This window comes from Apteryx rowi, unplaced genomic scaffold, assembly GCF_003343035.1.
Source record: "Apteryx rowi isolate R43461 unplaced genomic scaffold, aptRow1 scaffold_221, whole genome shotgun sequence".
Taxonomy (NCBI): Eukaryota; Metazoa; Chordata; class Aves; order Apterygiformes; family Apterygidae; genus Apteryx; species Apteryx rowi.
The window spans coordinates 961,186-988,612 of record NW_020448542.1 but is presented as its reverse complement, the minus strand read 5'-3'; the positions used below and the strand labels follow the sequence as shown (position 1 = coordinate 988,612).

General features: G+C 44.9%; 1 protein-coding gene across 47 annotated transcripts in view; it reads right to left on the bottom strand.

Annotated features, from left to right (window-relative positions):
* LOC112965689 (CUGBP Elav-like family member 4) overlaps positions 1 to 27,427 on the bottom strand; it is a 694,998-nt gene that overhangs the window by 328,821 nt on the left and 338,750 nt on the right. The window lies entirely within an intron of this gene.

Here is a 27,427-nt window from a genome sequence, read left to right as displayed (position 1 = left end):
CTGGACGCGATCCTGTGCAATGTGCTCTAGGTGACCCTGCTTGAGCAGGGGGGTTGGACTAGATGATCTCCAGAGGTCCCTTCCAACCTCAACCATTCTGTGATTCTGTGATTTTGACAAGTCATGTTCTTTATGTACAGATGAACTAACTCAACTTTATATCATCAGTTTGTCCATGATCTTTGCAAATTTTTAAATTATTTATTGGATGAAAACATTAATGAATTGGTAAACATGAAATTTCAGATGCTTTCTAGTTTTTTWAAAAAAACCTTCCAAGCCTTATCATGTTTGTCTGTCTTTAGCTGAGGTGAATAGAGCAATTCAAATTTTTGTAAATGTACTTTGGTTGGTCTCAGAGAGGTACTCCGCACTGCAGAGGAATGAGTCACATTTTTGCTTTCACTTTTACACTGGGGATACTGCTCCTGCCAGGATCAAGCCATTTACGTGGAGGACAGGTTAGCAGATCTTTCTTTTTCCAGATTGTTGTTCTTCCCTTCCCTTTTTCCTTTCTATCACCCTCCAGGAGCAGCAGAACAGCTCCTGTGGAGCTAGACCTCAGGTTTCTGATTTTGTCTGATGCCTGGAGTAGCAAGAAAAACAAAACTCTGGCAAAACAGAACCTGTTTCCATTCACATCCAAAACAGGAATATGGTCCCTTTGTGCCAGTTGCACCATCATACTACTAGGCCTTATCTTGCCACATTTTTTTTGGTGGAAAGCTGCCTATGCAATCCGCAAGCACTGTTGGAACAGCCCAATTTTACAAGCATAAAGTATTATGATTGCATTGATTTCCATCATAAATCATATTTTCCATCCTCTGTCTCTCTTTCCTTGCACTGACTGAATTAAGCCTTGGTGTTTTCTTTAGCTGCTGCCAGAGCTGAGGCTTGAGATGATATTAGGGTAATGATGATAAATTTTACCCTCAAGCCAAACCATTTCCACATTACAGATAATGTTTTTTTCCAAATAAGTTCTGTTATTGGAATCCAGGACCCACCACATCTGCAGGCTCAGAGGCTGCCTCAACACAGTCTCTTTGCTGTAATGGGTTTATAGATTTGAAAATTTGCTCTAAACAAATAAATGAGAGAAGAGAGGAAAGAATGAATGAAGGAACAGAGAGGGAGAATGAACCAAAAGGAAGAGAGAAAGAAGAGAAGGAAAGGAAGGGAAAAAAAAGGTGTAGAAAGGGAGAAGAAAAGAGATAAGGGCAAGAAAAAAATAAAATGATGGAAAAAGAAGAGCAAATAAAGAGAAAAATGAGGCGAATGCACACCACAGAGCACATGCAAGCCTCCTGCCAGCTGTGTGTCTGTGTGTGTCTATGAAAGAGCAAAACTGGCATTACAAACAAGCACATGTGCTGCACATACATGCAGATCCACAGCTATGTGTTTCTGAGCCACAGATTCACCCCTGCCTTCTGAAAAGGCCATCCCTTGGCATCACAGTTCAGAGAGGCCCTGGACACAGTAATGCATATTCCTGGAAAATCTCAGCTGTCCCCAGGATAGCTGACACGATGAAACTGAGGTAAAGGCTGACCCAGCCCTGTGAACTATATAGCAGTCTCAGGTGGTTTCTTACTGGGCTAAGGTCAGTCCCGTTTTCTGAATCTACTGCAAAACAGGTCAACTTCCAACTTTCATCTGAGGAAAACTAAGTCTGTGTACACAATCAGGCCTGAAAGACAGTGTCCCATGCTCAGTAGATTATAGATCTTGGGCACAGTTACCTTCAGGACAACAGATGAGGGAGCCCAAATACATAACTTATTTCTTCTGCAGCCAGCATAAACTGTGGCAGTTCACCACRTCACTGTGGCATCTTACAGGGGTTACCCGCCTATCTCCCACTGATGCACTAGCCCTGATTTGGAGCATAGCTCAACAAACCCTATGCTCTCTGTGTGGCTTGCAGCACCTAAGTCTCTCCYTTCATCCCCACACACAGACACTCCCACGGAAAAAACACCTGGACTCCTACTCCATTTTTCTCACAGATTCCCCTGCCAGGTGAGACTTTCTGAGAAAGCTGCTCAGTATCTGTCACCATTTCTGTGTGAAGAGCAGGAGCAGTTTCAGATCTCTAGTTCATCCTGAGCCGTAAAATTGCATCTCATTAGCTTACACTGTGAGGGTGGGGTTCGTCTGAACTAAAGCAGGGGTCTGTGATGTAGTGCTCTCCATCAGAGAGATCCACACCGGGCTCCCTTTAGAGTCAATGGAGACAGTCAYTTCTAGCCTGTGATTCACCTCATCTTAAGATGGACGTCTAAGTAAGTTAGATGAATCCCCCATGAGCGCTAAAGGGAGTCTGGAGTGACTTGCTTAGATAAAGCAGCCTACATCTGAGATTAGATGAGTTGAATACTGCTCTACCTGACTTCTTAATGGTCCGGCTGCTTACAAACGGACAACTGACTTGTGCTGTATTTGTGCGGCTTACATAAGCATCCCCAGGGGACTTGAGCTAGCAAATAACAATACCACACAATGAAACAGGTATACTCCTCAGAAGAAGCAAAGAGGTGTTTATCAYCAGAAAATTAATTTAATCACAGTGCTGGAGTATGAAATGAAGGTGGAGAAAAGGTGAATCCCACATGGTTTGCTGAAGTCACTCCTTGTTGTGCTCTAAAAGAAGGCATGATCTCACAGATAAAGGCTGACTTAGCATGACAAAACTCTGAGCTAAATTCTCCTGAAAAGGACAGAGCAGAGCCCATGGTTTTAAGCTCCAGAGAGGTGTGGAATCACAGCTCTATGCAGACTTTGTCCTTTGGTCCTGGAGAGGTTGATGGGTCTTCAACCTTTACCCCAATAGCTCTTCACCCTGAACCCACACAAGCAATTCAAAACAATGCGATGAGCTAAGGGGAAATGTCAGACTCACAAGATTGTTATCTGGGCATTTTGGGTCTGCAGAGAAGTTTGGGTAGTCTGGACTTTACCCCCAGTAGAACAGAAGCAAAGCTTGTCATCCTGGCTCTGAGGCAAAGCTACCCCCAAGGTGTCTGTTCTCTGATGCCACAGCTCCAGCAGTAAACTAAATAGGTCAGGGCATGGGCTCAGGCACTAGACTGAGAGCAACCAGCCAGTTTTATTGTTAGCATGATCCTTGGCATGGTTTTAGTTTATGCCAACCAGTGCTCTCCCAAACAATGCCTTGGTATGGCATGGGGGATAGCGCAGACCAGGAACAGTTCCAGATAAACAGTCTGGACGAGGCCAGTCTGTTTTGGGAGGAAGAGAGTTTAGCCATATGGATGAGAATTGTTCTGTGCCGCTTGCCCTCAGGGCCAGGGAACAGGTCCTGGCCTGTTTGACTTAGTTGTGTAGCTCCTGTCTTACTGGTCCTGCCCAGGTAAACCAGCTATCTCCTGCAAATTTTTTTCTCCATGCTTCAGGTTCCAGGCAGAGCAGAGGAACATCTGATATTCCAAGTCACGTTTCTTCCTCCTAACTTTCCCCCATAAAGGCAAAGCTGTGCTGGCTCTGGAGCTGAGAGTTACTGTTCTTCTTAGTCCTAAGCCGGAAGCCCTCACTGCAACAAGCCTGGAAAATGCTGAAATACAACCTGATGCAGATGGTAGGAGCCAGCTCTGATTCTGGCCAATGAATGTACAGCAGGGAGAAGGGAAAAAAATGGACCTGCAGATAGGTAGGCAGGTGGCAGGCAGTTTATTTCATTGGCAGTGCTGGAGTGCCTACTTCACGGGATGCTAAATGCAGTAAGTGGGGAGGAGAACAAATCTAAGAGGGAAGAAGGAGGGGGTGAAGCAGTCAGTGCTCTTCAGGGTAAGGAAAACACCTTCAGAATGCTGCCTTTGCAGTGCCCATGTGTTTATTATTCATATCAGCCCCTAAAGAGGTGCTCTCTGAGGACATGAGTCATCCGGGAAAGCCAGTAGCCCTACCATGTCCCTGCTGAAAGTCTGGGACTGGCACAGACAGTACATCCTGGTCTGACCATGCCAGATATGTCCTTAAAATTGGAACTTAACCATTTTACTGCCAGATATGTCCTTAAAATTGGGGCTTACCTTGCTCACCTGGACAAATCACTAAACAAACCAGGATCACCCCAACTTTATCAGAATGTCTAGCATTGCTACTAGCACCCTAAAATAAAAACTTCCCTGACGCTCTGCTGTTGCAACCAGAACCATCAGAAACCTGTGCTATCCCCTATCATTCCTCAAGGCTAACTGCTTCCCGGTAGTTCTGACTAACCAAATTAGATTTCCACTTTAAATCCATATTCATAGTACCAAGTCCATAACTCTCTGAGAACCTATGCAGCAGGATGCTAACACATAGGGCAGGGCTGAGGAATGTATTTTCTTCTATCCTTTCTATCCCTCAATAACAAAATCAACAAAGATTTTATAAATGTGAGAATCCTTTCACCTTCAGAAAGCCTCCCTTTTCACCTCACTCAATGCAGGAAAGACTAAACCACTACAGAAACGTAGAATTTAAGTGCAGTAATACACAGCTTATAAAGCACAACTCCTTTCCATGAGCAAGCCATTGGAAACTACCACCATGGGAGGCTACCAAGGTAGACGATGGAGCTAGAAAACTGCATGACAGCTGATACTGTAACTATGCAAACTGAAGCAACCATGAAGCTAATCAGCACTGAGGCTTCAGGGCACAAACCTCTCCACTTGCAGATACCCAGAACAACCACCCTATTGCAGTCAGGAAGAGCCTAGAGCTGAGGGTCCAGAAGCTTCACCTCCTGAGCAGGGCTTCTGTGCAGTTTTCTCTCATCTGCCTCTACAAATGGACCAAAAGGAAAGAAAACTTTTTTGCATTGTCTGATAACTGTAGTAGGAAGGAGTCTGATAGCCTTTCCTGGGTCATCATGGACAAGGTAACTAAGAGGACACAGTCACTATCCCATTTATTAACGATCAGTATTGCTGTCACACCAGGGGGAGGAGGATTACGTAAAGCGCAGAGAACAACCCCATCTTTCACCTTGTGAGGAAGCATTTCTAACCCAGTGCAGTGGAGCATTTATAGTTACTATGCCTGTACCAGACAGCTTCAGTCTGCAGGGCTGTGATGCTAGGCCTGGTTTTGAACGAAAAGGAATACTAAACTAGATTCTGACTATTTAATGGATTTTTTTTTTTTTTTTTTGAAAACTGCTTTGGTTTATCTTGCATTTAATTTGAAGGACTGAGCAGTTTCCCAATAAATCCCATACTAAGATCTACATGAAAAATACACTTTAAAAAAAAAAAAAACAACCCAACGACAACAACAACAAAACCCTTTCTTCTGCCGCTGCTGATAACACGGCCTATTACTTCCCAGCCTGTGTTTGGTTTCAACACCGTATAATCTCTCAGCTGCAAACAAGAGACCAAGACAGCTCTGACTAGAGCTACCCTATAAATGATTTTGTCCTTGATGTTTGTTCTCGCTGGAGAGGTGCCAAACTCCCTGCCATGTATTTAGGTACAGGTGGTAAATAGGCTTTTTGGCTGGTTCATAGGTAATTCACAGGTAGTTTGCTAGGGAAAGCCAGGTTTGTACCAATGAGAAAACAGAACTGTTAAAACAAAAAAAACAACCAACACCTGTTCTGAGGTTAACGTTTCAGTGTGATGCACATCAATTTTTTTCCAATTTAGACACAGTGGATGACCTTCCTCCAGTGGTACTTTTTATAACAAAGCACTGAACCTGGACCACAAAGCACTGCATCAGCTCATATCATGTTAACATGTCGCACACAGGAAACCACATCTATCCTTTGCCATTGCATTTTCCAAGCACGCAATAGCATTTCTTTCTTCACCTGCACCAACGCTGACACAGGCTGACAGAAGCCTGTAGCTCCTGGGCTGTCCAGAGTGAGTGAGTGAGGACTCTCTATCTAARCTAATGGGTATGAACTGGATATGATTAAATTTAGGCTAGAAGGGGAGAAGGAGATGTGGGAAAGCCTTCCAAAATAGAACAAAGCACGCGAATGATCGGACCAAACGCAGATGCCTGCAGCTGAGCCTGTCCCCTTATTCTCAATGGAGTGAATTAGGCACCTCTCATGAATCACCTCATCCTAACAGAGGCATCTAAAATAGCTCAGATGAATCACAATCCAGAAACACCTAGCTCAGATAGAGATATTTACACTGTAGGTTGTTAAAGTTGGTTGAGATGAATACAACCAAACTCTCCCCTGTCCCCTCCAAAAAACCACAACTAACTGGTTTTAAGATGAAACAGGACAGTTGTATGAAGGATATGACTGAATCAGATGATACAAGGAGTCTGCTGCAGGTCAAATGGGACAGTCCTTGCAATAATCAGTTAATGARAAGCTTTATCCTGATAGAAACTGTTCATCACCACCACTATGAAAACCCAGATACATTCCTTTGAAACTAATGCAGTATTTCTTGATTTATGCTGGGATAGTGCAGGACAGGATCTTTCCTGTTGACTTGAATGTAAGGCCTAAAGACTGAAGGGTTTATCTTCTGTCTCTAAATAATCTCTTTTGATCCAATATCACTGTGATTAACTGAGATGAACCAAAGAGTTGGTTTAAACAAGGGAGAGGGCTAGAAGTACAGGCTTTTTCAGGAATGAGGGTTCTTCTGAGGGCTGGTTTCCTCAGGTTTGTCTCAAATATCACATTTCAAGATTCCCTTCCTTTGAATAAAGCCAGCTTTCCACATGGTTATTTCCATAGGACTGCTACCATTGCTCCCCCAGATCTTATAAAAGCAGCTGATTATGTCAGGTTTTGCTTACCAAAACTGATGGGGAATGGCAGTAGGTGATGGAGGGGAAGGTGGGGAGGTTTTCCTGTTCTCCATGCTTTGTGATCTGTCTGTTTTGGGGGTGAGGTCTTTCTTTGATTTTTTTTTGTTTTTTCTTTGTTTTGTTTTTTACAAAAGCCTGTGTGTGTCTTCTTTGGCACAAGTTAGATCTACACTGTAGTCAGTGATGGACCTGCAGTGCATCCCGACGCACACCCAATTAACTTAGCCATAGACTGGAGCCAGCACACATCATCCTGAAGGTATTGGTACCTTCTCCAACCCAGGATGAAGTCCTGCCTTCCTGCTTTTGCTATTTGAGTTAGCTGGATCAAATCACACTTCTGACATTAATGGAATTATCTTTAGGATAAGAAAGCAGCTCAAATCTGACTAGCTTATTGCCTTCTTGGTGTCTTTATATTGAAGCTGACAACAGAGGACTCCAGTTCTTGCTATTATTTTGGAGGAGAGGGGTGAATTTTTGGTGCAAGACACACCTTATCTGGAATTAGATTGAAGTTACCATCTCCTTCCTAGCCAGCCAGGCACTGCCCCTGACAGCAGGAGAAATCTAATTCTGGGGTACGTTTATCTTGATTCACAAAACCCACAAAGATCACGTACAAAGGCTATCAGGCACAAACATCCCCAGGACACAGTGTTTGGCCTCTGATTTGGCTCACTTTGGAGAACAGATCCTGAAGCCAACTATTTGAGTGATGTGATTTCTTGTCATGTTTTTTTCCTTATCCATATTTTTTCCTCACTTCTCCACTTATCTAGTGTTAAGAGATCGATGTGCGCTGTCTGGATCATCCAGCATTTTGGATCTCCTGCAGACCCCCCCGCAACCTTCTCTTTTTTTACAACCACGGCTGGTGTGCTCTGAGCATGACTCCTCTTTTCCTGCCGCCTGTTTCGAAACCCCCATGATGGCACCAGCCCTGCCACAAATGAGGCAGAATCAAACGCCACCAACTTCCATTTCTTCTTCAGAAAGAGGATCTCTCCACACTCCCATCTCTCTTCAGAACTAAAACCACACAGCACCACGGGTTTATCTGAGCTTGACCTTCCACTGAGTAATAATAATATGCTTTTACTAGATCACCTGGTCTTCCAGGTGATTTGAAAACTGCTTTGGAGAAGTCTGCTAAGGTCAGCTGGATGCAGGTGTATCCCGAGCATTATCTGTGTCTCCTCACAGTGTAAGTTGTCATCTAGGGAGAAAGTCGCCCTGCCACAGCCTTCTCTCCCCCTGCCCACACAGGTAGATGTTCATAGCATGCTCCTTTCCCTCTTTCCTTTCCCTCTTTCCTTCTCTATTTCTGTCTTTACTGGGTAATTGCCTCATTTGGGGATTAACGTAACAACCAACCAACTTCATGAGTCAAAAAGCCACAAGATGGCATTATAGAGCAATTAAACTGAAAGTGTGTACTGGAATCTCTGATTTTTCCCTCAGCAGTGAAGGAGGAATTACTAACAGCAGAACTGAGCTCCCTGTAAAAGGGGACAGGTGTTTTGGAGCAGCTTCCAACACATCCACTGTCCCTTCTGTTGACGGTCTCACCTGGTTAACTCTTATTAACATTTCCAAGATTTCAGATGAAAGCACTTCAGGAAGCGGAGGACAGCACATGCCTCCTCATCTAGCCTTTGTTAGTGCTATTTTCCTTTTAATGCACTGCACCTTTTTTTTTTTCCTTATTCATAGGTGTATGTGCTTGTGCCGTGTATTGGATTGGGGGGKGTGTGTGGGCATGTGCGTGTGCGCGACACATGAACCTGTAGGCCCTTGACAGCGTGTGGAGGTGATATAAAATGCCTGCTTGACCACAGCAGGTGCCGCGATCACGTCAGAAGTCTGTACAGGCGTACTGAGGATTAGCCTGGGGCCTGCCAGGGGGTCTGCACGGAGAGGGGGAGCGAGGGAGCGTGGTAGGGTGTAAATCTGTGAGCGCGCAAGATAAGCTGTGTATGCGGTGTGCATGCATCGGTTACGTGAACACRCGTAGGCCACGCGACTGAAGCACATGCAAGCACGGTGGTGTGTTTGCATGTCTGTAGCGTGGCAGCCTGTCTGTGAAAGTTTTGTCAGTGGCACGCTGTCTTAGGGAATGGCTGTAGGCGTTAAGGGTATTATTTTTTTCCGTATGGTGGTAAGCTATTAAAGTGCTGCGTGAGTACGCGCGTAGTTCTCCTGGTGCGTTGACTTCGTGGTGCGACATGGGAGCGTGTCTGGGGTGCGGTGGGGTGTGCAAAGAGTGACCGACAGACGGGGCACCTCTGTGCTGCGTAAGTTATTCTGGTAAGTGGTACACCTGAGGAAATCCCGGACACGGCTGCGCTGTGCACCGCAAAGTGTGCACATATCAGTATTCTCACATTTCGTGTTTCTGTGGGGTGGATGATTTACACATGCATGAATAATGTGGGGGCCACATACTGCTCTTTTTGGAAAATTACAGCCCACTGCAGCAGTGAGAGTGGGGAGGGGGAACCGGTAACATTCATCCTGACACTGTAGCACTTCTCAGCCTTAAAGGGGAAAAATAAGGGTGAAAAAAAATCCAGCCGGTCTTTGACTTTCCCTGCAGCTCAGGAGAGAATGCAGCACTAGCAGGAACGACCGAGACGCTCTCCAGTACCTGACAGAGACTAGCTTATTTTTGTAAATAATACAAACCGTCCCCTTTCTTTCAGGTTGTGCGTTGCGATGGGCTAGGCCGAGGAAGGCTTTAGGGCCGATTCCTCAGAGCACCCTGCAAATGAGACAGAGCTCAAGCTGAACACGCTTCAGGATTCAGCGATTTGAAATAAAAGCTGGGCTCACCAGACCTCTCCACCATCTCCTTTCTCTCTCTAATGGTCAGTGAGGGCAGATACTTTTCTTGGGGGCTGCTAGTGAACAAAGGGATGCGAAGGCACAAATGGTGCTGTTTTATATGTGGTGCTGTTTGAAGAAGTGTGTGAAGAAACTATTTATCTTTATATTAGACGTAGTCTTAGCATTGTTATTTTTATTAKTCCTACCCCATGTTTACAATTATTACTATTATTAAATCATTTCTTAGTCAAATGGACTAAGGGAATTTTTGATTTTTTTTTTTTTTTTGGAGCTATAAGAGAACTAATAAGTTGCCCCACTGGGGCTCCGAAAAATTTGATGCAAGATTATTCCCTGTTGGATTACTTTCCCTGTGCTTTGTCCAGCTTCATTTTAATATTAGTCATCATCATTTCATATTTGCATTGTGCTCCAGTCAGGGATCGTTTCAGCACTGCATTTCCTTAAACRTAAAGCTCCCAAAAGCTTAAAGGCAGAGTGCTCAAAAAAAGAGCACAACGGTGAGGTTAGCTGTATACTGAGGCGCTATCCTTCATGCTGTTCTATGCTATAGTGTTTTTCCTTTGCCTTCCTTCTCATGTCTGCTCCTCTGTTTTACAGTGAAACTAGGTATTGGGGCTAAGCYTGTGTAACAACTCTCTGCTGTCACAGGGGAAGGCCAGTCCCTGTCCTGGCAACCTGTCCATGGCCATGTAGTCCTGCTACCCTCCCCTACAACAGTTTTGATGCTTGTCAGATACCAAGCTTGTCCAACTTGTTAGTCCAGTAAATAGCTGTTCCCTCTTTCTTCCAGTTGCCCTGCTATTTCTATCAATTCAGTGAGCTGATTTGGCCCAGATGAGCTACAGAGATAATGCCATGAAGGGACAGAACATGTGTCCTGGAGAAGAYTCAACCTCTTCCACCTCCCAGTGACACTAAGCTGTTAGGCTCAAGGAGTAACATGCAGTTTTGCCCTTACAGTAAAATTCGAAACACTTTGGGGCAAGCTTCTCCTTTTTGGGGGGAGTCCATATAGAAAAGAAGCAGTGTGATCTGCCTGTCTGCCTGTGCATGTGAGTGTGTCATGGTCTTTCCTCTTCCCCTCGGTCTGCTTTGCCCAATTTCAACCAAACTTGACGAAGGGGCACCTACTTCCAAGAAATCGATTTTCATGAAAATAGGTGGCTGATGTTGAGTAGAGGGACTGTGTTAAAGCCTCTGTTAATGGAAAGGCCTGAAGATCTCATGCCAGAGGCACTAGARAATCCACATAGGATGGGCAGAAAAAGATGAATATCCAAGCACAGGGAAAAGATACAACAGGACGCAGGTATCAGAAGATCAAACTGCAAGGCAAAAAGCTATAGGAGACCACTGCAGATGGAGYGGTTTGTTTCATCTGTGATCCTCCCTCTGATGCAGGGGGATCCTGGTCCATATGTGGGATCCAAGACCCAGGACTACTACCGCTGTCTGCTGCTGAAAATGACAGACCTGAAGTAGAGAAACAGAGCAAAAGCAAGAAGTCTGGGGAGCTGAGATCCCAGTAAAATGATTCCTTGGCATAGCTAAAAGAGGAAGGCATCTCTAACACTAAGAGCCCAATATCACGGTTATTCATGTGATACGAAGAGACAGCTCTGCACAATGCCTTAGAGAAGAAATCCCCTCCCAGGAACGCTCTGAAGTCCTGATTTAGCACAGACTTAAAAATGCATTTGAGTCTCACTATCTCGAGTGACACTTACTTCTGTGYGTACACCATGGCTTTCAAAACTGCAGCCGGGTTCATAACAGCTTACACCCAAAGAAAAGCAGATGCAGGCACAACACAGTTGCTGATGCTGAGGACTCAGGCTGTCCGAGATCCTTGTTTTTAGTGGCTAACCCTTTGCTACACACAATGTGGGAAGACCTTTCTGGTAGGGCATTTGCTTCAGGCTGAAATACTCTGGCAGAAACGGTTTAGCCATTACAAGCATGAGATGATAGTTCTTGTCTGGGCAGTAGGAGACCTTGGCTGAACCCCTTGATTCAAAGGGACTCAAACTCTTCTTTTGGGAAAAGTTCTTTTCCACCAAGCTATAAGCTACATTTTAAGAGAGAGGAGAGAGTTGCACCCTTTACCCCCTAACACTGTGGAACTGGTCTGAAAAGGCATAAAAAATATATGGAACAGAAGAAAGGGAAGCAGCAGGGGTATATCTCCACAGCTCAGAGATTAGAGAGCACACCTTGGAGTGGSAAAGTTAATACATTTGCGTTTCATCCAATACTGATGTCATATAAAATACATTCAGACTTTTTTTTTTTTTTTAGACTGAAAGAGAGGTTGGGCTATTCTTCAAGAATATACCCTATGTATATGGTTACAATAWCGAGGAAAGAAATGTTTTATGCAATTATTATAGAAGACAGTACGATTAGACAGGCAGAGGAAGATAGAAAGAGAAACAGGCAGACGGGCAGAAATATAAAAGAAAAAGCAAGCGAGCTAGCTAGCTGTTAGGAAAGCCAAGTATTATGAGAAATTATTGTGTAAAGCAGGAGTCGTGTAGAACAATAGATTAGGGAGAAAGAATCCTTAGCCTGTCATTGGGAAGGAAAAGCAGCGCACAGTTCAGGATGCAGCGAAGCATCCAAAGGATGGTTGAGTGGGTTAATAATGTCACAGCGACATAATCAAATTAGTAATGCTATCTTGGCTATGTGGTCTAGTCTATCAAGGCATTTACCTGGCTACACTGTTCAAAACAATACCGCCGGAGAGGCAGAACAGTCCAGATGCCCTTCCCCACCCTGCGCCCGGTGCCTGCACACGCGGGCTCCCCTCTCCAGCTCGGCTCTCTTACGTGAACTCCGTCACTGCCGCGAGAGGGGAATTAATGGGGCAGAAATCGCAGCCCTGCTCCTCTCCCCACCGCCTGCGAGCTTACGGCCCGAGCCCCAGCCACCGTGGAGGCATCGCTGTGACACAGACTTGGGGCAAGCGCGGGGCTCCGCTGCCTGCGACAACCTGTCTCCCGGCTGGCATGGTGGCACGACAGCTCCCCAAAACCKGAGGGAAATGGCATCAGCCCCCAGCCGCGGACAAGGAGAGGGTGTGAGGAGGGCCTGTCCCGCTGGGAAGCAAGAGCTCGTGAACACAAGCACCACCTCCCCCTYGATCAGTACCAAGCGACGCAGCTTCACGAGGGCTGCAACATCCCTTTTTTTCCCCATGGCATCCTTGGTCATCCTCTGGCTATCTACTACAGGGCTTCCAGACCAAAAGTAAGGTGGCCTGACCGGAAGAGACCTGAGCTAAGACAAATCCAGCTAGCCAAGGGAATAAGATAGGAATAACAGGAATAAGGAYTGATTTTAAATGGTGCACCAAACTGGGGACACAGCAAAAAGGAAGTAGAAGAGAAATGCATGGGACGGAGGGAAGGCATACAGATAGATGGACGGACTCATATCACCAGATCAGTTGTGTCCAGTCTAGAAATCTGTATGGGGCAAGGGCAGATGAAAGAGAGGAGAGCTCTCCCAGAGACAGTGATATGTGAGATGGGCCTAGGAATATTTTCAGAGTTTCACRGAACTAATTCAGGCTGCTGTTTTGTGAGAAGAAATTCCCACAGTTTATCTGACTGTGATTAAATGGGTTTATATTTATACAGTTATGTTTCGTATATATGCTTCATTTAAAAACATACATATAAATATGTAAAAAGGAAGAGGAGAATGGYGGGCTATAAGGTTCTTCTCTTCAAATTTCCACAGCCAGAGATAGACCTGTAAAGGCCACTGCTATCTGCCTGAGAAAGGGCCTCTCCCCAGCCCCCTCCCTCTGCTCTTCTCTTCCAGGATGGCAGGAGAAAAGGAAAGAAATGCAATTCTCCCTGTTCCACCTCAGTGAGGAAGAAACAGCACAAAGAGTCACCGTGTCCATCGACAGGACTCAGACACAAGCTTGGGGCTCTCAGGGAAAGAAATAGAAAATAAAATCAAATGAGGCTTAATCCAAAAAGCAAAYGTTTGCAGGGACAAAGCCACCACAGGGATTGTCATTTCACAAATTGTATTAATCTGGGCAAATAGYGCTTCAGAAACAGTAACCATGGTGTTTATGTTCAGTTCCCCCTCCTGACCTTATCTTGCCTCCATGGTTCCCCTCAATATGGGCCAAACCCTTATCAGTTTGCACCAAAGGTCCCTTCCTCAACAAGGCAATCATGCAGACCTGGAATTCGTGCATGAATCTGATAAGCAAAAGATATGACTGAGATGTGACTTTGTTCCTTCAGTTTAACAAGCGGCAGGAGAGGGTTATCGGGCCAAGATGACAAAACAGCTGAGCACCCAGGTCCCCACACAGCAATGCCCGTACTTTGTAGGGGAACTGTGTTTCACTAGTAGGACTGCATTAATCCCCTCCGCATCTAAACGTGTATCTGAGCACCTACAAATCCACGAGTCTATTCTATGTATGGCTCACATCATATGGGAGAGGAGAGGAGAGGATACGGGAATATGAAATCTATGCATTGAGCCATATCATGAACAATTCAAGAAAAACAGCCCTGTCTCCTAAMGAATACTGACTCAAAATGATGCTGGGGAAAGAGCTTTTTGGCTTGTTATGCTATAAAATCTACTAGATCTCCTCATGAGCAGGGGAGGTGGAGGCAATTGTTTTTGCCTAATTTCAGAGCCACTTAAACATCATGGGTTTGAAAATCTCTGCTCAATCTCTAATGCTATTGAGTTCATGTTCTGATTAAGAGAGGCAGCGAACAAAGGAGCAGAGAGTGTGTGGGGGAAGAAGGTAAAAGAGTAAAAACTAGCAGGGTGAAAAATGAGGCAGAGTGAAAAACATATTGAAACTGTGAAAAAAAAGGTGTTAGAAATGTGGAGAGAGAAAAAAAAAGTTCCAGAAAAAAATATATCCACTGTATCTATCTAGCAGTTCCCCCTAATCTTATCTGTCATGCTAATTACCAGATTTAGGTGTTTGTACTTTGTATAAAGATGAGTGAGCCTGTGAGCGCATGTGCGTGGCTTCTGACAATTCACACATACAACACGCTGATTTCCCCCTTTAGCTAGGGAAAAGATTTTTTCAATTGAATCACCGTCAGAATGAGCTGAATTACAGGAAAGATGAGGTTAGGCAGCTCATGTAGCTTTTGAGAAATCCAATAAAAAAAAATCCAGAGGATTCCCCAAACCCCAGAACTCCAGGAAATGTACTAGTTCCTGTGTATTACATTGTTTCCTTCCAAACATATTAATGTCCAATATGCAGCAATATGCAATGCCATGCTCCAGGTTACCTTTTCTTACTAAGGCTTTCGTGCAACCTGCCAGTCTGTACAGACAGCTCCCCACACACCTCTAAAATTGCACTGTTGCACAGCGTTTTGCACCTATATTAATCCCGCCTGCACCCCCAAAATCACTAGCTCTTGCTAAGCTGTGCTTTAGGGTTTAAATGAACGGGGCCGTGCAGAGGAGGGTGTGCAGAGGACAGCTGATGCTGGCTTAGCAATGCAGTGAGGTATGCAACAGCTCAAGTGACAACTACTCATTAGCAGCTAATCCAATCGCTCCTGCTAATCCAATCAGGCTGAGTAGCTGGAGYGGTTGCTTTGCAGGGTGGTCATTTTGCTTTCTCAGGCATCTTAGGAACTTCAGCGAGGAGTAAAGGCAAGCTTCAGGCTGGCCTGGTGCACCGAGCAGGTTCAGCCGAGGTGCTGGGGGTCAGCTGCAAAACCAGCTTTGGTTCCACATGGCAAAACAGGGACACACCAGGAGTCAGGGCATCCCGTACAGTCTCTTTGCACCATGACAAATGAGCTTCCYGTTAGCCTGCTCTGAGCGAGGGGGGGCTGGAGGTGCCTCGGGTGAGGAGGAACGAGCTAACCCACCGTCCTTCCCTCCCTGGGGCCTGCGCTCTCGCTGGCAAATTGCCGTCCAAAGCCGAAATTTTTCAGCAGCCGCATGGATGCCATTCCACTGCGCCTTCATTACCTCATGATCTCTAAATAAGGGCCAGTCGGGCCCAGAACACATTACGTGGTGGTGTTATGACTGATATAAACCACAGAAGTGGCATTTTGCAGATCAGAAGAACGAGCAAAAAACCCGCAAAATCCTCTGCAGTTCGCTTTAAACGAAGGCTGTAACTTCTCACACATGTCCCGCTCCCAGTGTACAGGAAGAGGCTGATTAATCCTGCATGTGTTAGGCTGGAATATTGCATTACTGGAAGCAAAGAAACCCCTTAATCATATTGCTGCTTATGCCAGAGGTCTGTTTTCTCTCAAGTGCATCACATTAAGAGCCATCTCAGGGCTACAGCACCATCCCATGCTATTTTTCGGGTCACAGAACTACACGCAGATTTTGTTCATTCACGTTTGTTTTAGTGGCAGGTGTCTGGCTGTGCTGGGATTAACCTCCAGAAAGCCACCAACACTGAGGAAGTTTTTGAGGGGAGAGATAGAAGGAGACGCGGTTTTGTCACCTGCAGTCTCCAAGAGGAACCCTGATTTGCAAAGAAGAGCCTAATCTCCCTTTGCTGCTTTCTCCAAAAGCAGGAGAGGGGACCAGCTAATGAGATACGCAGGATGGGAGCTGGTGCTCTCACCTGTCCTAAAGGAAGGTAAGAATTTCACAGGGAGGATTGCTGTCTGCATCTTCACCCCTTTGTGAGGGCCCAGTGTAACCCTGATCAGGTGCRTGCCAACCTGCCAACCTCATTCCCTCCCAGCGCAGCAAGGCTGGTTGTTAGCGAAAGGAAGCCAGGCTCCATAGGATCATACTCACTGGAGAGATCTGGAGCTTTGGGAGTCCATAACTCCCCCCAGGTACATTATGGGAGCAGATAGGGAAAGGAAAAAGCTACCTTCGTGGCACRGTCCCTCTCTAGGAAGCACAGAGGGATGTGTTAGAAACACAGACRCCTTCTGAGATGATGCACCACACGCCTGATCTCAGTTCCCTCTCCCAACATACACAGAGAGACACATTTCCTTGTGCCAAGGAACAAAGGATTTCCTTTCAGACACCACAGAAAAGTTCTTATTCTGCATTTTAGCTCCTGCCGGAGGTTCCAAATTGCACCATGGCTGAACTCCTACAAAAGCAGCAAAAAAAAACACACTTAAAAAAATCCCCTCCCCTCCCTTCCCTGACCAGGATATTTTCATAAGCCCAACAACGAAATAAAACAAGCCAGCCAGCACAGGAAGTCCTGGCAGCAGCTTCAACAGTTACAGACACACAGACAAGACCAGTGACAATAAACGACGTCCCACAAAGCATGAAACTAAGCAGAAAGGTCTTTGGGGAAGGCTGATTATTGCACTCAACCCCAGGGAGGAGGAGGTGACAGAAGGAAAAGAGCCTCTATTTGTACAAGCCACTTTGGACCTTCCCTTTGAACAGGGCACAGGGGCACTGAGTCTTACGGCCTTTTTAATAGGAGCATCTGCTCTTGCTCCCGTCCCAGCTGGATGGCGTCTATGTGTGTTTGCTGTTAGTGAGATGTGCCATGTGTCATGAGGAGGAGCRTATCCTGGGCAGGGAGCACACGCATGGCTTAGAGGCCTTTACACCACAGCAGCAGGTCCATTTGTTTGGCCTGAGCACTTGCTTTGGGGCAGCAGCTGCATTTTCCATCTTCTGTGGAATTTCCAAATGGATAAAGCCCTCAAGGGCGGATGTCGTTATCAGGGTAATGTGTGTGAGAGCGAGGGTTCAGAGGGAGGGAGCTTCACGGGCAACTTTCACTTTATTTTGTCGTATGTCATTTTATTTTACTTTATTTTATTTCTACCGCAGACATCTGGAAACGAGAGCCGTCACACTCCTACAGACCTTCTGAACGCAGGCCATCTGTGGGACCATCTTTTCCTCCCCCTCAGTGATGACCTGCCTTGCAGGAGATTGATGGGGATGGGGAGGGGGTGTAGGAAATGTCACAGGGATACCCACATGGTCAGTAGCAAATCTGTCAAAATGGAATTTCTGTCTAGTTCTGAGGCGTGTTATGCAGCCCCTTGAGTTCACTAGGTGTTCACAGGAACAGAAATGCCAAAGCAACCCTTGCTTTCTGCCCTGTGCTCTCCCTGTTCCATAAATGTCCTTTCCCTGTGGAAAGGTTCATCAGCAATTTTTAAAAGGCTCACATTTATAGAGTAAGTGGAGGCAGCTGGAGTATTTCATCCCATCCTATCCGTTGTAAAAGACTTCAGGGGCCCCATCGAAACCTACAGCAGTCTCCCTCCTTTGCCCATCAGCAGAGAATTTAACTGCCCCATCTGCCACCTCAGCCCTCCAACAGGACATAAAACAGGACGGCCCTTACAGCTAAAGGCCAGATCATGCACAAATTACCATATGCAGTGGTTTTTACAGGGTTTAGTCCAAATGACTTGTATGCAAGAGCAGTCCTAGTGTGGTCAACCCCTAAATTTGAGGTCAGAGCCRCCAAAGAATTGTGAAGAGTTTCTTCTTTGTAAAGAAAGCTATGCCTGAAAAAGCTTACTATGAGATTTGTACGAGGAGTCTGCATTGATTCGAGCTGGGTGTTAACAATAAAACTGGAGAGCTACAGCACTGCCTCCCCCCACCCACCTCAGCAAACCTCACCGAATCTAGCAGACGCAAATGCAAGTCAGACTCCRTGGGCTGGATAGACAACAAGATACTGTTGTCCCATCTGTAGCAGCGTACATGCCAGTGGAGATCAGCTTAACTCAGAGCAAGGAGGTACATGGGGAAGCAGTTGCTTTTCTCTGTCCTTCCCACTTTTTCCCGGTCTGAGCTGGGAAGGGAGCCTGGAGGTTGGTGTTACGTCTGTGGCGCTCCCAGTAGATTGGCTTTGAGAGCGCAAACAGAAGAGGATGTGCGACATATGCTCTGCTCATGCTACGACACCAGGACACACGACAGGGGACCAACGTAAGCGCTACCCACCATGCTGAAACCCCGGGTTGTCCACCGTGCCTTAAGACACCAATTCGACGGGCTCTCGCCGCTTAAAGAACGCACCCGTTTCCTCCAGAAAACCCCAGCGTCCGCAAYAGGAACAACACCCTTGCAGTGGCCGGTGGGAAATTTGCTGGACATGACCTGGTTAGCGTCTTCAAGGCCTAATTGGCATACCATGCGATCGGTCTGGCTTCGGCTGCCAGGAGAGAGTAAATTGTCTCCTGCTTTCACAGATGGGATGGGGGAAGGGGGTGGCCACCGCGTGTCTGTACGATGGTGTCAGGGGATGGCAACAAAGGATGTCAAGAAAATGGCGCTGCCAAGGCGCTCGCAGATTTGGCTTATAACCTGATGAGTGCGAGGCAGGTGGCAGAGTCTATGTCATGCCCGGTGGGGAGTGGAGAGGGAAGGGAGAGAAAGGAGAGAAAATAAGACTGGTGCAGATGGGAAGTGCCAGCTCTTCTCACTGGAGCAGAGCTGTTCGATTGGGAAAGCCAGCCAGAGAAACTTCAAAGATCCAGGAGGGAAAAAGCCGAGCTGGTCAGCGTCAGCCATCACCCCCTGATCCTTTCCTACAGCCTGCTTCATTGCTGTTTTAAAGATCCCATTTGGAGAGGAAAAAATAAATAAATAGAGCCCACAATTAAAAAAAAAAGGAAAATGAGAAAAAGCTCAGAGATTTCAAGTAAGTATGTGATGTGTGTGTGAGTGAGAGAGAGAGAGAGAGAGAGAGAGATTAAAAAAAAAAAAGCAACTTCTTGGAACAAAACACACACGAGGCAATGCCAAAAACTTGAGAAGGAGAGTGGTTACACACTAATTTAATTCTCTAATCCCCCTACTCCTGTCACTGTTTACTCACTGATAAATGTGCAGTAGCTTCAGCAAGACAGCCACATTTGCAGAAACTGACAGCCTGACTCAGAGACTATTTACCTAAAGACCATGAATATTAAAACAGGTTTCCAAAAGGGCCCCGTCTTGAAGGAGAAGATTAGCATGGGGCCTCTTGCTGACAGACTCTTCCCTCTCCACCCCTCCTTCCCCCACGCCGTGATGCATCTCTTGTGCAAACACTCCAAAAGTATCACCTAGCTGAAGAACTGAAATATTGGAGCGATGCCCTGGAGCTGTGCATTCAGCTTTAGCCTGACAGTGAAAACTCCCACCCATCCAAGACAGAAGTTGGGGTCAGGGTTCAGTTGTTTTTTTTTTAAATAATTAATTTAAAACAAAACTCCAAACCAAGCCATTTTTTTCGCCCATCTAAAAGGTGAACTGTGAGTGAGTGCAGAGTTTTTTAATGGAAGTATTGAGAAGGCAACAAAATTACATTCCAAAGTGCTGATCCTTAAGTGAGTTTGGATGTGTCTCCAATGATGCCTCTTGAAATTCATCAAAAAGTTGGAAAAAGGATAAAGCAGAACTGGAAAGGACAGAGCGAAGGCTGACAATAAAGATCAGAAAGAAGAAGTATTTTCCATAGGATTGGAAAGATTAAAAGGACTAGATTCCCCAGCCTGGAAATGAGACAACAGCATGGAAATATAAATGAGGTGCATAAAAACATGAATGACATGTCAAAAGGAATATTGAAGGGAACACTAATTGCCATTTCATGTAACAAAAAAGAAAAAAAATAAGAAAAAAGTGATTAACAAGTTAAATTAGCTGGCAACAAGTTTGAAACCAAAGCAAGAGCTTTTGGACTTTTGTTTTGTTTTGTTTATGAAACATATATTTAACTAGAGAAATTCTATGCCACAGAATCTTATGGGGCCAAAATATAAACAGATCCCCCACCCCGCAAAAATTTAAGAAATTCATGAAAAAAGGTGTATAAAATGCTTTTAGAGGCAATGAAGTGGATACAAAGAATCAGAGATTTCTAGAAGTAGACAGGATGTAACAGAGGAAAGGTAATTCTGTATTTGCTGTATTCTTGTACTCTTTCCAAGGCCATTTGCCACCAGCCAATGAAAGCAAGATACTCAGCAAAATGGATTTTTGTTATGGGTTTATAGGGCCTTCCTGGTATCCTTCTGATAAAGGGGAAGACTGTAGTACACAGACAAGCAGAGATGCACTGAAGTTCAGAGATCATTTTTAATCACTTCGTATCCAAAACCTAAGCACCTGGAGGATCTGATTTTCCTAAACACGCTAAACTTCCTCTTCCACGAAAGGAGTTGTGCCATACTGGGCATACGCAACAAGAAGAGTTTGAAAGCGCTCTTGAAAACATCATACGCCTTCAACGTCCACCAGGTCTGTTACTGCTYTTTTGCTTGTATGGTTGGATTGGAAAATGTTTCAGAAGCACTGAGAGACAAATTAGGCCTGTCCTGTAGCTATTTGGCAATGGAGTTAGAAGCATAACTTATTTAAGYGGGCCTTTGTTTCTCTCTGTACTTACTACTCCTCCTCTCTACYGGCCATAAGGAATATTCCCTTTCCAGAAAGAAAGGAATTTGTGAAGCCTCCACACACACAGAAACAGGCACACGCACATGTATGCAACTTGGGCATTTAGCTTATTTCCCATCATGTAACCTGGGATAATAACACATAACCCACTGTCTGATCTGGTCTGGTTAAAGCAATGCGACCAATGTCTCTTCCACTGGATGACAACTCTACAGTGTGACGCACTTGTTCTGATAGAGACAGTGCTTGGAAATGGGTAAATATCCTGGCTTTGAAGACAGTGACAGTCAGCCTCTGTCTTAGGTCAGTGAACTATTGAGACAGAAATAGAGTTTGGGATTTTCCAGCCTCTCAAGCTACCCTGAAACTCCTTGACGTAGATGCTCATTTGGCATAAAATGGCCCAGCTCTGCTGAAGTCAGTGGAGTTATTCTGTTGTTTGTTTGTGCTCCCAGATGAGGATCTGCTGTGCTGCGCAAAAGCCTCTGGGGGCTTTACTGCCAATTACATGATGGACAAGGCTAACACAAGGACAAGCATATTTGGCTTCCAGAGGAAAAGGATAATAGTCATCCTATCTGCAATCTCTCAGCATCCCTGGACACCTTCCCAACTGCAACCAGGCAGCCCATACCTAGAAAACTACTGTTAGTAAGGCTGCACCTCAGCTTTGCCTGTAGCAGAAAAAATGGATTTCAAAAGAGCTGTGCCAGAGACCACTTGGTCTGAAAGGCTTTGCGAGCACTTCATGAGTGAGTATGTGAAGGGGTTAAACCATGTGAACACCTACCATACAGCTCTTCTCTGGCCAAGGTCAGGCTACAGCCTTAATATGAGCCCCAGAAACAACCCCAGCTTCCTCCCCTCATTCCCTCTTCATAGTTCGCAGCTTCCAGAAGGCTAAAAATACATCTAGCTAATCCTCTGAGATGAAGATGAAGTCTCCCTGTGAATATGCTGAAGGCTACTGAAAGAGGGGGTGGGGTGAGGTAGGAGTCAAAGTGAATAAAAATGTCTCCTAATACCGATAGAAATCTTTGATAAACATTTCTTGTAGGCTGAACTTAGTATTTCTTTAAAGGAACAGTTTAATTATGATTGGAACTACCATACTGAATGGGAGAAGATGGAACATTAGGAAATCCCCCTAGAAGCAGAAACATGCTGTCAGGGTACAGGCGAAGCAAGAGTCCCTCTGGCATCACTGCTTGGCCCCAGGGAAGTATAGCTTCCTCTGGCTTCTCTTTCGAGTCCCTTCCTCCACCGTACCTCTTTCTACTACCTGGATGCACTTCACTTTCTTTGCCCACCTTATGCCTTTGGCAGAAGCTGCAAAGCTCTCAGTCATGGCCCTGAGTACGTACTTGCATGGACAAATCAAGCCTACTTCATGTCCAATTCTAAACACAGGCCCTAGTTCAAACTCAAAGGTTAAGAAACAAACGCAATGAAGTTTAAAAGGTGCAAGGGGTGTTTCTTGATGACCTCACAGAGACCATTTGGCTTTCAGGGACATCTTAACAGAAAAGTTTTTGGAAGCACCTTGGCATGTTTGCCAGAAGCTTGGAGTGGGTTAATGCAGCAAGCTTCACTCCATGCTACATTTGTTTCTTAAATGCTTTCTCTAAGGATTCCCTCTTAGAGCATTGCCTATATGGATCTTGTGTCTCTCCCCGGAAGGCTGAACAGGTATGGTTTTCTGTATTCCCTGACACCTCATTGTGCACTTAATTATTTGGGAAGCTTTTATCTGAATGCAGTTTTCTCTCCATTAGATATCCATACCTACATACATGGAATTACAGCATCCTAGATGTATAGGCACTCTCCCTCTGGTTTAGGATGGTCTTGCAGCCTTTATAAAGTAGAGCTGGACCTGGAGTGCATGTGTGTGGGTAACACGCCACAGCACCACTGCAAGGGGGTGTGCCTCCTAGCATGACTCCTTGCTTGGAGGAGCTCCTGTGACATGTTGCCCGGTAATGATGGTATGCACAGGCTATTGCTCTTGTGATGTACCTTAGGAGAACAATCACGGATCCCTCTAGGCACTTGTGTGCTTTTGAGGCAGTTCTGCACTCCTGACCTGTGATAAGACCCCATGTATAGAGATTAACACACTGGGACTGAACAAACTAGAGTGATCTGCAAAGACATCAAGGTAGCTAACTCCTGTTTAGGTGCTTTATGTCCAATACAAGGAAGGGAGATTAGGGTCCTAAATAAGAATTTAGACACATAAACATTTTCATGGGTGTAGGAGTCTGTCAAGGAACATACCTCCAAGACTCTGAGAAAATAGTTTCTACTTTAACACCCCCAACCACGCATTCATCACCCAGTAGACATGCAGACAATCCTCCTCTTCCCTTTCCCTTCTTTCATCTACAGCAAAACCACACTATTCAAACTTTTCCACTATCAGTAAGAGAAGCTGCCATTTACACATTTACAGAGCAGCAGACACAACACCAGTTTAATGATACAGGAAGGAAAGAAATAAGGAGCGAGCTGTATATAACATATACACATATATTTTAAAGACTCAGCAGGAGAGACTCTGCTGTCATCTTTGTTTATAGAGAAATAGCTAAATATTAAAGAGGGCCAGGGCTGATGGAATTGGATGGAAAGTTATATCTCTGAATCTATTTGTAATCACCCGTGTCTCTGGTTCTTTTCTCATAATACCTGCAGAGACATGACATACTGCTAGCTACCCCTGGAGCATCTTATAAAGAATGCAAGGGTTTTCCAGCGTCTGGTATTCAGGTGGTGTTGGACTGGTGCACAAGTCAGCCCTGATAAGGCAGGAGAGAATAGATCAGTTCAGACCAGGCACTTGCAGTATTTGCCCGGAAAGGGAACGTGTCATGGCTACACTACGGGGGGGATCACAGTGTCAGCAGCACTGGTCTGACCGAGCTATGTGATTCTGAGAGACCTCTAAATCTCCAGCTCTCATCTCATGATCTGCACTTGCTCTTTGCAGCTCCTGCACTGAGACAAACCCCAGTCTCACGTGCCTTCCAAATACTCCATGTGCATGCACTGATTTCTTCATCTCTGTGCGTCTGCCCTTTCCTTACCATTTCATAACAGCTCCAGATGGGTGTGATTAACAACACATAGCCCTTACACACCTTCCGTGGGAAATAGCTTTCAGAGAATTTCCCCAAATTGCCTTAACTTAACAGGTAGGCAGAGAGAAAACGAATAACCCAAGTCATGCAGCAAGTCCCACGGAAAAAAAAAACAAAAACGTGGGAATAGAACCCAGACTTTCTTTTTCTTAGGAAAGAAGATTTACTACTCTCCAGACTATGCTGTGTCCTGTAATGCTAGTATCACTTTAAAAATCAGTCCAAACTGAAGGGCTGAGAAAAGAACAGAGAGGCTTTTCCGAAATATTTCTTTTGTCTTAAAATATATATACCATTGCCAAATTGTTTCTGACTGGCTAGTGACTCCCTTTTTTTTACAGTTATTCACTAAGGTGCGTGAGGGAGATAATGTTTAGCCTACAGCTGGATTGCAGTTGTTTGTCACTGAAGCAAAGCACACAACACCTCGTTGTAGTGGTTGGTTTTGATCAGATAAGGAATGTAGCTGGAAGGATGGATACCTGTTTTTATACCTGGGTTCAATTCCCAGTTCAGTCAGCTTGTCTGTCCTGTGTCTAACTCCCCACATCTAGCACATGGAGTTAATATTTCCCTGCTTCTCCACAGTTTTTGAGGCAGTAAGTCAAGTAATGATCGAGAGGTAATTCACTGTCTGACACAGGGAATACAAGCACCTAGGCAGATAAATTGTCTTTGTTCTTTGCCTGGAAGAGCATAACTTTTGCAGTTGTGTGTTTCTAGTAGGAGCATTCATAATTATGAATGCAGCAAGTCACTGTGCTGTGCATATTCCACAACTGCTCATGGAGAAATCATTGTCTGTGCAAAATGCTCCTGGTAAAAGTGTTTGCTGCAACAGGCATAAAAACTGAGCACAAACTGGCCATGAACAGGCAGAACAAATTCAATTCAGGAGTCACAGGACTATTGTGACCTGCGCAATGCTCTATTCTCACCGAGTTCTGCATAGGATCCAGGGACATGGATAAGAAACTTTAACTCAATTTTCAAATTATTTTTAGTTTGGTGTGCTAAAGAAATGCAAGATTTGGTGATCATTCCATATCTTATTGTCTATATATGTATGTCTTTCTTTACTTTTCCTCTCAATATCTTTGATCCAGTTGGCACAGGGGGTTTCATTTGTAGCTTGATAGACATGAGAGAACGTAATCATGAGTTGAAATGCTGTAAGGAAATAGGCTCTGGTTTTTTTGCTTTCCATTGAATGCACACTTTTGAAAAACTTTCCTGAGGAAGTAGATAGGTTCTGGAATATTGTCCTCTCTTGCCATTAAAAATGTAGTGAATAAGTGCAGACCCATATCTGAAATAAGTTCTAATCTGAGACACCTGTTATTCATGGTTTGCCTCATTTACGGAGCAGAGACCAGAGGTCCTCCAGCCCTTTGCTGACCCATAGACCAAAGTATTGAGCATAATGTCTCCAGTACATGGCCTTTGGATTTTACTTCTTTAATCTTCCATTAATGACACTGATATTGGGGGGTCTTAAAGGCAACATACTCGAAGCTCAGGCTTAAGGCTTAAACTCATCTGAAAATCAGCAGTCATGTCTACTGCTCTATTGCCAGTCAGTCAAGACACCGGTCTGGCTCCAGAAACTTGTTCTGTGATGTAGGGCCAGTTTTGCAGCTGTCCTCATAACTTGCTTAGGTTTCTCTATATCTTGTCAATCCTTAAGGCTATTATAAATTGCAGTAGCCTTCATGCTGTTCTGACTTTTACGGAAGAAAAGATTCAGACAATGCCCAGCATAAAGGATCTACACAGCCCATCTCCTCCCTGCCTTCACCGACTCGTCATGGAGAGATCAAGCCTGACCTTGCAGCAGAAAGGCCCAGTGGGTAAAGACCCAGCATGGGCCTGAGCTGCAGGCAAAATCATTTAGCTGTTTTCAGCTGCCAGCTCATTCATTTTTATAGGTGCCTAAATAATTTCCAGGACCTGGACTTCTACACATCTGTCCCTTGGTTTGCCACCTACAAGATAAGATAAACTGAAGAGGTCTGCTTCGCAGGAGTGTGGTGAGGACAGACTTCAGCAAGGAAGCCCCATTCTGTGGTGCCCAGACACTGCAGAAAAAGAAGCACTGGTAACAGGACCAAGGCCTTCACATATACCCTTTTAGATCCTCTCTTTGCTTCATAGAACAAAGCAGGCTAGGCTTGATGCTCAGCTAGAGTAAACTGAGGTAGTCAAAAGAACTGCCAGTTTACGGCAGCTGAAATGCCACCTGGCTGGCTCTGGAGTAACTTGATAAGCTATATGCTCCCCACAGATCTCTCCACTCTCCTAGGAAAACTAGTCAAGCAAGAATTCAGATTAAGAGTAGCGTGCACAAATGTTTTCTTAATAATAATTAATACATGATTAATAGAAACAGATTCTGAAAATAAATGATTATAAGATGTCTCTATAACATGCCACCGAGATGATGGGGATAAATGATGCCGAGGCACCTGAAAGTTGAGAGCCCATTACTAAGCATTTATAAACTGGAATGCATAAAAATATTTATCCACGTCTTTCTGAAACATTCTCTAATGTGTCTTCAAGCAATTTATCAGCTAAAAAGTAATTTCCATTAATCACTTATTAATTATTAATAAAGTGTTTGTAAGTGTCACCTTAATTTAAAAGTGCTTCTGATTCAAGGTGCACTTCCAGACTTTCGTTCTTGAAGGAGATCTTGACTCCCAGACCTGAGTCCTTCAGACTCAAGTGACCTTGGTACATCCTCCTTCGCCCACCCCACCCTAGGTCTCCACACCTGTTAGGCTTGCAAATGGGACTAAGTCATGTTTTTGGAAATCACAATTTGTCATTTCAGAAGGAAACTCAATCAGATCCTCTCTCCCCACTTGCAAAGCTGGATGCCCAGACSTGGGAACGCAGCATTCAAATGTTTCAATTTATCATTACAGTGGAACCCTGAAGAGATCACATCTGCTAGGACCATAAATTGGACAAGATCCCACTTCAGAAGGAGCAGCCTCAGCTCGATATTCCCATTCTTGAACAAGGGACCAATTAGGCAGGCTTATTTACCTGCCATAAAATGAGATGTTAGCCAGTGGGAGAAGTCACTTAAGGACAACAACAACAAAAAGTCTTTCTGAGCTGTCTGTTAGAAATAGCCAGCTTAAGAAACAGCAGCTCTTCACATTCTAACTTCCACCTGAATATTTTCCTTCTCTTCCTCCTGTTTCTTCATTCCTCCTTTCAAG